The sequence below is a fragment of the Podarcis liolepis genome, assembly GCF_965112155.1.
Source record: "Podarcis liolepis genome assembly, chromosome: 7".
NCBI lineage: Eukaryota > Metazoa > Chordata > Lepidosauria > Squamata > Lacertidae > Podarcis > Podarcis liolepis.
In genome coordinates, this window is record NC_139561.1 from 20,298,091 (window position 1) to 20,314,009 (window position 15,919).

Consider the following 15,919-nt stretch of genomic DNA (forward strand, 5'->3'; position numbering starts at 1 on the left):
ATTTCCAAGTTTTACTTGTTAGTCACACACTGGCTGTGCAGTACTGCAGGAGTTTTCCTCTGTACGTTTGGTTGAATGTTTTTCCTGCTATGTACAAGGCCTGTCAAAACACACCTGTTTCTTTCTCCTCAAGTTATACACTGCTTTTTTCCCTTGGTGTTTGCTCAGCACAGTGTTGTCACGACTTGTTTTTTCTCTGGAATCTGATCTGAATTATTTGAGTGACTTAGCTAACACGGGTGTCTTTGCCTTGAGCTAGCCTAGGAGTTAGTGAAGAAAGTACCGTAAAATAAAGTATTGGTGACACTGGCTCTCCAGGGGTTAAGACAGGGAGTCACTCCCAGCACTACCTGGAGATACTGGGGGCTGAACCTGGAATATTCTGTGTACAAAGCACACAACACTTTTCTTAATACATAGGAACATGGGAAGCTGCTTTATACCAATTCAACCATTGGTCCATCTAGCCCAGTATTGCCCAGACTGACTGGCAGCAACTCTCCAGGGTTTCAGACAAGGGTCTCTCCTAGTCCTTTGGGAGTCCTCCTAGAGATGCTGGGGATTGAATCTGGGACCTTCTGCATGCAAAGCACTGAGCTTGGGTTCCCCAAGAAAGCTGCTTTTAAAAAAATCAGCCTCTTTGCTCATGTTGACCAGCATTATCAACTCTGACTGACAGTCACTTTCCAGGGTCTCAAGCAGAGAAGGTTATCCCTATCTCCTTCCTGTGCAGAGGGCAATTAATAAAATCGTAATAATATTATCAAGCGCCACTTGGAACTGTGGTTTTAGTTCTGCTGCCAGCTGACTGAACAGAAAGCATTGTCCCTGATGTGCTAAAAGGGGGCTAATTTGGAAGCAATCTTGAATCTCCAGTGTGTTCAAAGCCCATAAAAGTTGTGCCCAGCATCGCGCACAGAGCCTATGGGATTGATGACTGAAGAGAAAAAGGCTATGGATTGCGTGGCGAGTTCCCGCCTCCCCCCCAGTGGAAATAAAGACACGTGACACCAATATTACGGTTAATGGGCTAAAATTGGCCACAACTTTATTGATTACAGGTGATAAGCAGTATTGGCTTAGGCATTGGTCCTAATCTAATCCACTATCTGGCTGAAGGCCGGGAAGGGTTAACAGCAGGGGGAGCCCTGCTGATGCACATCAACTAGGCACTTCCCCGGGGTCACCGCTCGGGGGCGTGCTTTGGGCCCTGGCCTCCATAGGCTTCGGACGGGGCCACGCCCCCCGGAGTCCTTTAGTAGACTACCCTTAAATAACCGGGGGAGGTGATGACGCTCTCCCTCCAATCATCTACATAACAATACTCCGACCAATGCCTAACCACCAAACCAGGAAAGTTGTGACGATTTGCTACGAGGTAGGCGAAAAAACCAAATGGCTGGTGCCAATTTGCCAAGTGGAAAAATTCCTACTAGGCCCCTTAACGGCGACCAACCGAAGTCCATAGCAAGGTCAAAAGAGAAACCTAGAGGGTGGGTGGGAATTTCCCTAGCTGATTGGTGGCAAAGAGGAAGCTCCTCTGCCGCGCTTGCCTTAAATGCGGCAAGCCACACTCCCCAAGCCAGCCAATTGGCTGGCCAGGGGGATGACGCGGCAGAGGATTCCCCAGATCGTGCGGGGCTGGGAGCAGGAGCCCACAACACCACCTCCTCCCAAGGTCGGAAGTGGCCTTTGTATCTAATGCTAGTTGTGCTCAGATGGTGGTCGTGATGATTTACGCGCCCTTCATCCTAAGCTCCCAGGGCAGGTTACAGCGATTCAAGCACAATATGAAAAACGGTTTAAAACATCTTGCAATCACAGAAATAAGGCGGGTCCTAAGAATATACATCTCTGGTGTCAAAAATCAGGGTGAAGAGGTACATCTTAATTCTCCACTGGAAACTGTATAATGGGGTGCCAGGCGCAACTCTTTGGGGAGGAAGTTCCACAGCTTAGGGGCTGCCACAGAGAAGTGCTTTCCCAGGCTGCCACCCCTTCAGCTTTTTAGGGTGGTGGAAAAGTCAAGAGGATCCCCTTTGCTGACCTTAGCATCCAGGGGAGTCTGTAGGGAAGGAGGTGGTTTTTCAAGTATTTGGGGGCTGAGTTGTTTAGGGCTTTAAACACTAACATTAGCCTCTTTGATTGGGCCTGGAAACGAACTGGCAACCAGTGCAGATGTTTTAAAACAAGGATTATGTGAGATCTAAATGGAACCCCAGCTAGTAATCTGGCTGCTGCATTTTGGACCAATTGAAGTTTCTGAGTCAGTTTAAAGTAATGAAGATGACTTAGATCCATTAAGTTCAGTGGGTTTACTCTGCATACAATTTCATTCAATACAACCGTATAAAAATGTAGGTGGGGGGGCATTTCCATCCTTTCTCTCCATCCTTACATCTTTGACTACTAAAGAAATATGCATAAACCACATTGGGCAAGGATGCTGTCTCTGCCAATTTCAAAATTATTCTCATTTTTATTTGCTGTCTAAACCATCTGTGCCTCTAATATGGTGTTGTGGAGCACTCGGGCCAAATCTAGTTGTTTTATCTGATTCTCACTGCACCACCTCCTTGTTTAATAGGGCATGTAGGATTAGTGTTATGTTATGGGCAAAAAAACAAAAGAACCACCTTCTTGGATCGCTCAGGTTCCCCGCCCCTGAATTAGACCATCCCTTGTCTTTATGGACCCCAGCTACCTCCATCACACTCCTTTTAATGCAGGAATAAGAAATCTGTAGACCTCTAGCTGTTGCTGGACTCCAGTTCCCATCACTCCCAACCAGCTTGACCAGTAGTAAAGGATGATGGGAATTGGAGTAGCAACAACATCTGGAAGAATTCCAGTAGAAATGGGAGCAGAAATTGTGTTCTTGAATTCATCCTATGTTGGAACAAAGCAATCTAGCAAATCAATGTTCCCTGTTGTTGTTGCTTTCAATCTGCAAATGATATGTAATTGATTATATTTCTCTCTTGCACACATTTGCAGTGTTTCCTTTGCACTGAAATTATGGAATAGCAGTGTAATTTGCATGAATAATTATGTAAATTGCATAAGGGACATAATTTTGTGACAACAAGAGAAAGAGCGTAGGTTTTGGCAGAAGATGAACTGCAGCTGAATGGAAACAGTGCTGCTTGTGATGAATACAGAGCAGAACAGAAAACGATGTATCCTTAGGTGGTTGCTTGCTGTCCCTTGCATGATGTTCCTTGAAAGTCCCATAGCATCCTGCAGCTAACAACAGTGGTAGCCTTTATTTCAAAAGTTGCTTAGTTACAAAGATCCCAGATATGTCCTTCCCCAATATGTGTGTTGTGCTAATAGACTGTGAGACTATTTGACTTGTGTCATAGCCTGGAAGTATTGATTTATTAGCCTCTGCCCAAGGCACAATGTTTTGTTTTCTGCTGCAGAGGAGTAGCAGGTGGGAAGAGGATACTTTCACAGTGGAAATCTCTTTGGGTAACCTTGGGCTAGTAACTGTTTCACAGGCTAGCCTACCTCACAGGGTTGTTGCAAGCATGAACTAAGGAGAGGAATGGAGAACCATATAAGCCACATAAAACTCTTTGAAGGAAAGGTAGGATAGAAATGTAAGAATGAATCAAATAATCAAAAAAGTGCTTTTGAAGTGATGGCTGCAGGGTCTGGGTTGGTTCATATGGGGAGAGGCGGTCCTTGAGGTCCTGAGCTGAATAAGGATGAATAGGTCAACACAGGCAATGTTGTTTAGTCGTTTAGTCGTGTCCCACTCTTCATGACCCCATGGACCAGAGCACGCCAGGCACTCCTGTCTTCCACTGCCTCCCGCAGCTTGGTCAAACTCATGCTGGTAGCTTCGAGAACACTGTCCAACCATCTCGTCCTCTGTCGTCCCCTTATCCCTGTGTCCTCAATCTTTCCCAACATCAGGGTCTTTTCCAGGGAGTCTTCTCTTCTCATGAGGTGACCAAAGTATTGGAGTCATCTTCAGGATCTGTCCTTCCAGTGAGCGCTCAGGGCTGATTTCCTTAAGAATGGATAGGCTTGATCTTCTTGCAGTCCATGGGACTCTCAAGAGTCTTCTCCAGCACCATAATTCAAAAGCATCAATTCTTTGGCGATCAGCCTTCTTTATGGTCCAGCTCTCACTTCCATACATCACTACTGGGAAAACCATACCTTTAATTATATAGACCTTTGTCAGCAATTTGATGTCTCTGCTTTTTAAGATGCTGTCTTGTAGCAAAACAGGCATACCTGAGTTTATTGAACTTTGCTTTATTGCACTTTGCGGATATTGCCCCTTATGAGGAGTCAGCTGCAGCTGCAGCAACCCACCTGCTTCCAGGGGAAGGAAGCCTGATGTTGCCACTGCCCCTCATCTCGTCATGGGTGTGGAACAGGCTAGGACTAGAGACGGAGTTTTTTACCTCCTGCCCCTGCAGCCAGGGGGTCTTGGCTTAATAGACTACAGTATAGTGTAAACATAACTTTTATATGCACTGGGAAACAAACAAAAAAAGTTTGACCCACTTTATTGTGATATTTGCTGTATTGCAGAGGTCTGGAACCAAACCCAGAATATCTCTGAGGTATGCCTGTACCACCACTTTAAATTGAACCTGGGAACTATCTGGTAGCCATTGCCGTTGGGGGCAGTTGGGGCAGGATTGGTGTTGTGTTCTCAGACTGTCTTGTCCCAGTAAGCAACTGGGCTCCCAAATTCTGCACCTGCTTCAGTTTCCAAAACCATCTTCAAAGCCAGCCCTTTGCCACCAAGGCCACTTCGCCTCAAGCAACAGTGAGTGATTCAGAATTACCCCTGAGCTACCTGCCAACTCCTTCAGAGGGACTGCAACCCCATAAAGAGAAGGCAACATGATGAGATGCTCCTCTGCACAAAATAAATTATCTATGCTTTGGAAACACTGAGGACCTCTGAGGGGAAGCAGAGGGGGACTTTGGTAATATGGTGCCCTGACCGAGGATGAAATTTATTGCCCATCTGCCCCCCATCCCCCCAAAATACTAATTCCCTTGGGTATGGTTTCTTTTTTTATTGATCTTCTCAATATTATTATTATTATTATGTGTCACCTTGGCTCAGTGCCTGTGGGGGGGGGGCAGCCCACACCACCCTAAATCCGGTGATGGGGAAAGTGTGGAAGAATGTATGTATGAATGAATGAATGAATGAATGAATGGCTCTCCCCTAGCCTTCTCCCTGACATGCATGGTTTTCGGTATTGAGGAATGTTCTACCATGTGGCCACCCCTACCTGGTGCTGTATGGACATAACTAGACTTGCCACATATGGGAGAACTAGGCCTAGGTTTCTCTTGTTTCTAAGGATTCACTAGTCCATGCTCTCTGCCTGCCTTCCCGTTTGACCTTGGGAAGAAAAGCGTATGGGCCTCCCTTGAGACACTTACACAGGGCACGTGCATTGCTAAACAAGGCTTTAAGCGTCCCTATCTGTAATGAATTGTTAAAAGCAATCAGATTAGGAGTGTGAATAAAGAACCAGCCTGTCTAATCCATGCTTAGTTTACAAACTTCTGGGTATTTTGGCAGCATTTGGAATGTAATGAATGTGCAGGCTTCTTTAAAAAGGTTGTCTGGGAAAGTGTTCTTGGCTGGAACCCTAAAATTATGCAACCCCAGTTTACCTGGATTTTGTAGCTGGAATAAATATGGGCCTGTTCCAGAAGGCTTTTCTTATGTTTTTATGTAAGATGCTGTTGAATTTTCACAAGAAAAAAAATTTGAATTGTAAGCTGAAATAGAAATGTGGATAATTGAACTTAAGGTTGGTAAAATGAGAAATTGAAATTGGTGGAACCCTCCATATTTCCCCCTCCTTGCTGGCTTTTGTGCTTTGCCAAAATATCTTCTCCACCACCATTCCCCTCCCTCAAATACAAATTTGGAAGGAAGGCTGGAGGTTTTTAATCGCTACCTCCCAAGTGTGATGAGAGATCAATGCTGGGTTAATGGAGCAACCGCTCCAATCTGCGCTTGCAATGCACATGGGGGAAGGGGGCGTGTAGGTGCGGGAGACAGAAAGAGCCACTTGCTGTGTGGCACTTTCTCCCAGCCCCCTGCCCTGCTTTTCACTTTTCAAATGCTTTGGATTGCTTTTGGGTCAAAGTTTGGGACCAAGGGAAGAAGGGAAGTAAATTAGATCAAACATAAGGTTGGGCCAGGGCTTGTGCAACCAGCTCCGGTGGAGGTTTCCTTTTCCCTGTGTTGCAGATCTAATATTAAAAGCTACTGGTGATGAAAGTGACTTGTGCATTAGGAACACGGGAAGCTGCTTTGCCCTCTATCTCTGAATGGCAGCAGCGCTCTCAGGTTTCAGGCAGGGGACATTCCCAGCCCTATCTGGAGATTTGACCCCAGCACCTTCTGAACTTTAAGGCCTTCCTTTGCAAGGTCAGTGATTTTTTCCATCCAGCTCAACAACAGCCAGTGCTCCCCCCTCCCTCCTTCATACATTCCACTTACTCAGCCACTCCCCAGCCTGGGGCATGAAGAAAAGTAGGAGGGTTGCCAAGGCCGGGAGATCCCCTGCTTCCACACTCTCATCTATCACCTTGAATTGTGTTGCAGGATAAAATTTCTCATCCGAACCTAATGATAAATTAAATCAAGGCTGGAGTAAAGAGGATTAATGGCCGTGCCTGCGTGTACCCAGCGAGGCGACCACAGCCGCCCAGCCCCACGAGCAAGTTTTAAAATGCTCATTAAAAACAATAAAGCCAATTGCCAGGTGAAGATTCTCCCCATTTCCCAAAGCAGGCAGGCAGAGCCTCCCTTGAGGGGTGGAGAAGGGGGGGGGGGTTGGTGGCGGCGTCTTGTTTCTTCCATGAAAGAGTGGGGCTTACTATTTATCCTGCACTTTTTGCAAAGGGTGCAAAGGAAGAGTTTCCGCTGAGCTCAGTGTAACCTCCTGCAAAGGAGGCTGCCTGCTGCCTCTGCAGGAATCACTACAAAATCACCTGCTGCCTGTTGTGTCTCTGTATGATCTACTTCTCTGGGCTTGTCTCCTTCCAGCTGATGTCTAATTCTGCCATGGCTCTGCTTTCTAATGTTTGTAGATCTGTCTTTCCCAAGCTGGTGCCTTCCATATGTTTTTGACTATAACTCCCATCATCCCCAGCTGGCAGCATCCTCTTTTTTTGACATGGTTTGATATGTGTGTGTAGTAGAGTTGCCTGCTATTTTTTTGCCTGTTTTAGTTTATTGGGGGCGGATAGGTATTTCCCGTTTTTTTGGTGGTGGCATTTGTAAGCATGAGCAGTTTTCTTCTGAAGAAAAGATGTTTTGAGGTGCCCACAACAGTTTGTTCGGGTACCTCCAAATTGTTTTGCAGGAGAGATTCAAGGACATGCCCGTGCTTTAGATTTGCGGAGTTAAAGCAGATTAAAAGGCTCTGTACAATTCACTTTTTAAAAGAATCAGGACTTGGTGCAGTTTGGAAAGTGACAGGGAAACGTTTGGAGTGAATGAATGACTAACACAGGTGTGGAGAATATTTGGCCCTCCAGATGTTACTGAACTACAAATCCCATCATCCCTGGCCACTAGCCATGCCTGCTGGGGCTGATGGAAGTTATAACTCAGCAACATCTGGAGAGCCAAAGGTTCCCCCACATGTGGCCTAATGGGAAGATGTGGAAACACACGGTAAACAAACACAGAATGGATGCTAATTGTTGTATAACTACCCCAGAAACAAATGTTCAATAAAGTCTAGCCATGGTCTAACCCAGAGCTTTCCAAACTGTGTGTCACGGCACATTAGTGTGTCGGCTGCAGTGTGTAGGTGTGTCACACGAATGCACCCTGCTCTCTTCCCGGGGCTAGAAAGGGGTTCGTTTAACCTCTGGTTTGCTAGTAAAACTGAATTACAGTGGTATCTTGGCTTACAGACACTTCAGGTTACAGTCACTTCAGGTTACAAACTTCACTAACCCAGAAATAGTACCTCAGGTTAAGAACTTTGCTTCAGGATCAGAACAGAAATCTTGCGGTGGCGGCAGCACAGCAGCAGCGGGAGGCCCCATTAGCTAATGTGGTGCTTCAGGTTAAGAACAGTTTCAGGTTAAGAACAGACCTCCAGAATGAATTAAGTTCTTAACCCAAGGTACCACTGTACTGTGTCATGAAATGATACAGGTCTAAAAAGTGTGTCACAACCTGAAAAGTTTGGAAAGCTGTGGTCTAACCTCCGCTTAAGCTTTGTACAAACAAATTAGTATGAATGCTTAACAGACAGGTTGTTTGGAGGAGTCCTTTTATTTACAAATGTGCTCCTGAGCCCAAAATTGCTGGGGACATTTGCATGACAAGCAGGTGCTCTGTCATTGAGCTATGGCCCTTCCCCACATACTGTAGGGTAGGAAACGAGGTTTCACATATCTGAGCATTTTTGCAGGAATTTGGCATCCCATAACCCACATGCTCAGGGGCGGGAATCCCCTTTCTTGCTGCTAAACTTGATGACTCCCCCCCCCCCAGTTCCAACAGCTCTCCTAAATTGGAACAGATGCCGAGAGAATCTGATAATTAACCCCCCAGCTTCTCCAGGGGGGCAGAAAAGTAAACCCCAAACTTCTTCCTTCTCACCCATCCACCTCTAAGCCAGCCTGATAAATAAATTTGATGTCTGAGGGTGGAGAAAGGAAATAGATAAATGAATTTATGCAAACATACTGTTGCAGCCAGAGGGAATTTCTCTCCTTGCTTCTGGGGTTTGCACTCTCAGAAAGAAAGAAAGAAAGAAAGAAAGAAAGAAAGAAAGAAAGAAAGAAAAGCAAATGGACCACAAGAGGAAACATGTCATGGTGCAAACTACAACCAGATGGTACGGGTGTGGGAGGAAAAGGGTGGAGAAGGGGAAATTCTCCGAACGGAACATGTTTGTCAAAAAGCAGAGGTGGCAGTCAAAGAAACCTCTTGTTTGGCTTAGTGGGTTCCCCAGGACTCCTGCGGAGGAGGTTGAACTCAGAGCAGCTGGCTGGAAACTGGTGTTGGCAGCGGAACAAAACTGAAGGGTGGTTCTTTATGAGCTTATAGAAGCCACAGCTTCTAATTTGGAAATTACCCCCACTCCATAATCCTAGTTTTGTAGGATTGGGAGTTGTAATTAGGAACATAGAAAGCTGTTTTATATGGAGTCAGATTATTGGTCCATTTAGCTCAGTATTGTTTACACAGAGTGGGGTTGAATTTTGAATGAGCGTGCACACAGTTGTGCCATAAATCTGGTGCCAGAAGACCAGGGCCAGCCCTACCATAAGGCAGAGTGAGGCAGCTGCCTCAGGCAGCAAATTCTGAAGTGTGGAAAAGAGGCTAGAATGGTGTGCCATGTGGTCTGCCCTGCAGCCCCTAAGCTAGCTTCCTGCTCTAGCATGGACGGCGCACCAATGAGGAGACCTGAAGCAACATGCCTCAGGCCTCCCACCACACTGGGGCCTGGATCTGTGGCAGGGGAGCATTGGTAGCCCGTCTTGCTTCAGGTGCCAAAAGGTCTCTGGCAGGCCCTGCACAAGACTCTTCCTTCTTTTTGCTGCAGAAGATTGAACACAACTACGCCTCTTGCAGTTGAGTTAGAGATTACATGGTAGATGAGAGTGTAGGAACATAGGAAGCTGACTTACACAGTCAGACCATTGGTCCATCTAGCTCAATATTGTCTACACTGACTGGCAGTGGCTCTCAGACAGGGAACTCTCCAAGCCTTAAGTAGCAATGCCCAAGATGGAATGTGGGACCTTCTGAATGCAAGGCAGATGCTGTACCACTGAGCTATGGCCCTTCCCAACTTAAAGAAAGTAGTCTTAGAAGTGGACTCTGCCCATGGTGAGAGGCACTCTTGTCTAGGGAATTGACAGCTCTGTCAATGTTGATTTCTCTCAACTTCTCATGTTTTCATCAGCCTTAAGGCCATTCTCTACATTTCTGCATCAATTTGCAGGTGGAAAAAGTTTTCTTGAAAACGTATCAGTACATTTCTACCAATATAGAGGTTTGTGCAAAGTAATTTCCTCAAATATAATGCGAATAAATCAAATTTCACTTTGGTTCACATACTGGATCAGGAGGTGTGAATTAGGTAGGCTCGTGTTAAAATACAAACTGCACCAAATTTCTTCCCATCCCTAATGCACAGGAATAGTGGCTAGGCAGCAGTTGATTTGCTTGTGGACAACCACGCAAAGGGAAATGTGCTTTTAAAAGTATATAACTGCTACCATGTACACTATTGTGCACACTTTCCCCTGAGGTACACATTTGCAGAAGTGCACATTTTGAAGGTTAGCTGTGTTTCAATTCATGTATTGTTTTGGAAAATGCATTTTTAAACCTTGCTTTTCAGACAAATCATTGTCTCCCATGGTGGCTCATATCAATTTAACGGGGGTGGGGTGGGGAACACAGAGAGAGAAGTTTTGCCGTCAGTCAGGCTTACAATGGGCTCTTCCAGCCAATCTGTTTATTGAGCATCCATGCTGATTCATTTCCTCAAGATTGCATAGACGTTGTTTGCTTAGACAATTATTATACAGTGGGTACCTCAGGTTAAGTACTTAATCGTTCCGGAGGTCCGTTCTTAACCTGAAACTGTTCTTAACCTGAAGCACCACTTTAGCTAATGGGGCCTCCCGCTGCCGCCACACTGCCTGAGCACGATTTCTGTTCTCATCCTGAAGCAAAGTTCTTAACCCGAGGTACTATATTTCTGGGTTAGCGGAGTCTGTAACCTGAAGCGTATGTAACTTGAAGCATATGTAACCCGAGGTATCACTGTATTATTTATTTATTTAATTAAACAATTTATATACTGCTTTATTACAGCCATCTCTAAACAGTGAACAAAGAACTGAGTGTAATGGGAAAAAATAAAAAAAACATTTTAAACTGCAAAATCAGAATTCCGTTAAAATGCCTGCTGGAACAAAATAGTATTCAGTAAGCACCAGAAGTTCAGCAGGGAGAGGGCCTGTCTGACCTCAACTGGAAAGGAGTTCACAATGCTGAACGTAAGGTTGCTGGTGGATGTGAGCTGTGCATCTGAGCCATAGAGGACCACTAACGGTGACTTCCCCGAAGACCTCAGTGGTTGATCAGGGATAATAGGAACACTGCTGTTTATTAAACGGTAATTCTTATTGGTTTCCATACAGATTTATATGGCGTTGCTGAAAACCACCAGCATCCTGTTCTCACAGTGGCCAGTCAGATTCCTCTGGAAAGCCCACAGGTAAGGGGGCATGGTTTCTCCCAGCATCCCCAAGCCACACTGGTTCTGGCGAATGGCCCATCTAGCCAGGATCCTGGTCCCAAAGTGGCCAACCGGATGGGAAGCCCACAAGCAACTTGTACATTCTGCCTCCAACAGTGGCCTCAGGTAGCAAAATACTTTGGATTGCCCCTGTGAGGCATGTACCAAACGCATGTAATAATAATAATAATAATATTTTTTTTATTTATACCCCACCCTTCCCGGTTCAAAAACCGGGCTCAGGGAGGCTAACAACATATTTAAAACAGTTATAAAAGCAGCATAAAATACAGTATAAAAACATGAATAACAATAAAAATCAAAAATCAATTTAGGGGAAATAAGCATTAGATAATCCCCAGGGCTAGCTGGCTGAATTGGTCCTACTTGGGCCAACAAAGAGGCCAGGGGAGAATTAGCTGTGGGGTCTCAGAGCGGGTGATCTTCATAAAAGGGGAAGGGAAGGGAAATAAAAGATCAGGCTGAATTCAAATTAAAGGCCAGGGAGAATAGTTCTGTCTTACAGGCCCGATGGAAGGAGGTTAAATCCTGAAGGGCCCTAGTCTCATGGGACAGAGCATTCCACCAGGTCGGAGCCATCACTGAAAAGGCCCTGGCCCTGGTGGAGGATAGTCTGACTTCCTTAGGGCCCGGGACCTCTAAACTATGGTTGTTCATGGACCTTAAAGTCCTCTGCGGGGCATACCAGGAGAGGCGGTCCCGTAGATACGAGGGCCCTAAGCCACAAAGCCAGGGAACAGGTCAGATTTTAGTTTTTGTTTGGAGGCGGAAACGGCAGCAGGGGTGGGGTGGGGGGTAAAATCCACCTCTCTCCCCGTTGCCAGCCAGCCTCAGTTTTTTTGTCATGGGAAATCAATTTATCACTGCCAACCTTTCCAACTCCCACACCTTCAGGGAAGCAGACAGAGAGGCTGGGGGGTGGGGGAGGGGGACCTGGCTGCCGGGTTTGGCGGCGCTTCGGGGAGTTGACAACACTGCCAGGCCTGATGCAGCCAAGTGGGAGAGATGGTTCATTACATGAGACTGGCAGTTGTGTCTTTTGCCTCTGGCTGCATTTGTTCCAGCATTGCAGCCTCCTGCCTTGCTTCCCTCAACCTCTTCAGTCCAGGCATTTAGCATTTCTGCTTGGCTTGCTTCTGGATTAAAGCTTAACACGTCCTTTGCCAACCTGGTGCCCTTCAGATATTTTAGACCACAGCTGCTTTCACCTCCAGACAGCGTGGTCATGTTTTGGACTACAGTGGTACCTTGGGTTAAGTACTTAATTCGTTCCAGAGGTCCGTATTTAACCTGAAGCTGTTCTTAACCTGAAGCACCACTTTAGCTAATGGGGCCTCCTGCTGCCGCCACACCGCCGGAGCACGATTTCTGTTTTCATCCTGAAGCAAAGTTCTTAACCTGAAGCACTATTTCTGGGTTAGCGGAGTCTGTAACCTGAAGCGTATGTAACGTGAAGCGTATGTAACCTGAGGTACCACTGTACAGCTCTCATCAGCTTCAGCCAACATGGCTGCCATTTTGAACTCCAAACATGTGGGCGGAAGCTGATGACAGTTGTCGTCCCCATCATCTGGAAGGTACCAGGTTGTCAATGGCTGATGTAGCAACAAAACCTACTCTGAAGTCACATTTAGATTTTTTCCCAATCTGTTGGATTTTGGCTGCAGTAGAAAAATGAGGGGAGAAAGGTATTGGAGGTGGAGGAGGGGTGGGAAGCAAACATTCCTTGACATCTGCTTCCTACTTTTGCTTTTTAAAAATCTGCCTTGCTTCGTTTTGCGTCAGGAGAGTCTGCTTTGGGGAATTAACCAAATTGGACATAAATAATTGAAGCAGCTTGAATCGTATTTCTTCGCTAATCAAAGAGAGTGGTCCAGGAGAGCTGAAGAGGCAAAATTATTATTATTAAGCATTGATTTGATTTATGATGTCCATATCTTCTGCCAATCCCCAGTGGTAGGGCTCAAGGCGGCATACATAAGGTTTCCAGGGGACCTCCAATCAAGGAACTGATGGGGAATAGGGATGTGGGCGGAACTGCAATCCAGTTTGCATTGTGCCATGAAAGTTCCTAAGTCTCACTCCCCACCTCCTAAAAAGGCAGTAACTGAAACTCAGCCATACTTCGAAATTCATGCTTCTCCAGCCAACAATGTTTACAGAAACATGAATATTAGAAGATGTGCATAGAAATGCATCATATGGGTGGGGGTGGGGGTTGGGGAACAATTACCATCTCCCTAACCTGGCAGTCAAGGGAAATGATTCACATGGACAACTACCGTATTTTTCGCCCTACAGGGCGCACTGGCCCATAGGGCGCACCTAGTTTTTTTGGGGGGAAATAAAGGGGAAAAAAAATTTTCCCCAGCCATGGGGCAGGGGCAGGGGAAGCCCAAGCTTCCCCAGCCCCCAGAACAGGCTGCTATCCGCAAGCCTTTGGAGCCCGGCGGGAACTCCCGCTGCACTCAGAACGCTTGCGGATAGTTGCCTGAAGCCCGGGGAGCCCAGCTCTGCGCTGCAGAGCACTCCCCGGGTTTCGGGCTGCAGGCTGCTGTCCGCAAGCCTTGGGAGCCCGGCGGGAACTCCCGTCGGGCTTGCAAGGCTTGCGGATAGCTTCCTGAAGCCTGGAGAGCGAGAGGGGTCGGTGCGCACTGACCCCTCTCGCTCTCCAGGCTTCAGCGAATGCCTGCATTCGCCCCACAGGACGCACACACATTTCCCCTTCATTTTTGGAGGGGGAAAAGTGCGTCCTATAGGGCGAAAAATACGGTAGTTCACTCATAACATGTTTATTGCAGGACACATCATATCTGATATGTATCTGCTAGTCTTGTTTTTATTTTTTTGTTAAATTGCTTTTCTTGCTGTTAACCTAAACTCAAAAATCATTTTTGGGCAAGGGACACATTCTCTTCAGGGGAGATTGCTTGTAAAGATGTATATGTTAGGAGAATTACATACAAAAAATGCGTATATCAGGATAAATCTGTGCTAAAACCTAACAAATTTTCATCAGGATATCAATAGGGAAGTGGCAATGGCGGAGAACTGAATTTAAGATTTAAGAAATGGGGAAATGATGGGAAAAGGAATTGATTACATCCTCTTCTCTGAGTGCCAGAGGCTCTCCATGGTCTTAGGCAAAGACAGGTCTTCCCTGTCACTTTCTGCCTGATCCTTTTCCCAGGAGATGGCAGGGTTTGAACCTGGCTCTTTCTGCATGTCATGCAGGGACTGTACCACTCATCATAATATGAGAAGAGCCTGCTGAGTCAGGCTAGTGGCCCATCTAGTTCAGTTGCCAAACAGATCCCTATCTGGGAAGCCCAAAACCAGGAACACAAGAACACCTTCCCTTCCTTTGGCTTCCAGCAACTGGTATTCAAAAGTATTATGGTCTGTGACTAGGGCTGGATTAAGACCTTTAGAGACCCTAAACACTTAAAAGATTTGGGGGGGGGGTGTAGCAGAAGATAAACAATAATAAACCTTAAAATTCAATTGTATTTTTTGAAATGAAGCAAAATCTACAGTAAGATGGAAAATAATATTTATTTTTGTATACTTCCACTTCATTTATATTTGAAAAAATTGTATCCTACTTTTTCTAATTGCAAAGTATTTGATAAGATCCTCAGAACTAATCTTATGTAACACATCTGCTTCTGTACATAGTAGAGATAAGGCATCCAGCCTGCCTTGTTGCATAGTTGCTCTCTTGGGATTTCTAATATACTTCAACTGAGAAAATGAACGCTCAGCTGAGCAGTTCGTGACCATTAATGTTAAAAATCCAGCAATGGAAAATTTCTCTCGTGCCCCCCTTTCCCTTATTGCCCTTTAAGCATGTGCATATTTTGCTTAATGTTTAATCCAGCCCTGCCTGTGACTGTGGAGGCAGAGCATCATTGCTAGTAGCTATCAATACCCTTGTCCTCCGTGAATTGATCTAATTCTCTTTTAAAGCCATCCAAGCTGGTGGCTGTCACTACGAGTGTGAATTTCACAAGTTGTGTGGCAAAGTACTTTCTTCTGTCTGTCCTGAACCCTCCCACATTGGCTTCACTGGATGTCCCCAACTTCTAGTATTATGAGACAGGGAGAAACTCTTTTCTCTATCCCCTTTCTCCATATCATGCATAATTCTATACATGCTCATGTATGCTCTCACCCCTGTAAGCTAAAAGTGGCTCTCAGAATGCCTGTATCCTCCAATGCAATGGACGGTCCTCACAAGCCACAAATTTCTTAGATATTTGTTATTTCACTGGCCCCCAGTCTCTCCTTGAACAACTGCTCTTGCATAACTAATCGGGACTGCGTCCTGCCAGCCTGGATTATGGCACACCGTGTAGAGCAAAAAGCTCTTAATCCCCGTGAAGACGGTGTCTGCCTTGTAGCCAAAGCAGCTGCCCCCTTTCCTCTTCCAAGAGTGACGCTCTGGGAGCTGTTGCATGCTTGTTGGAACAACAGGGCACAGGAAGAGCTTTGCTGATCTTATTTCCACACCCCAAAGAGACTGCTTGCACTCTAAGGGCTTCGAGAAGGTGCTCAGTCCCCTAATCATCACCATCTATAAACATGGAATTAAAGCAAATCTAACTATCTTT

General features: G+C 45.9%; 1 protein-coding gene across 3 annotated transcripts in view; it reads left to right on the forward strand.

Moving 5' to 3' along the window:
- SAMD11 (sterile alpha motif domain containing 11) overlaps positions 1-15,919 on the forward strand; it is a 326,641-nt gene that overhangs the window by 46,265 nt on the left and 264,457 nt on the right. For all 3 annotated transcript variants that reach the window (XM_083512931.1, XM_083512932.1, XM_083512924.1), the window contains exon 2: positions 11,188-11,277. The gene's annotated coding sequence lies outside the window, so the exon portion shown is untranslated. The remainder of the gene's footprint in view (positions 1-11,187; positions 11,278-15,919) is intronic.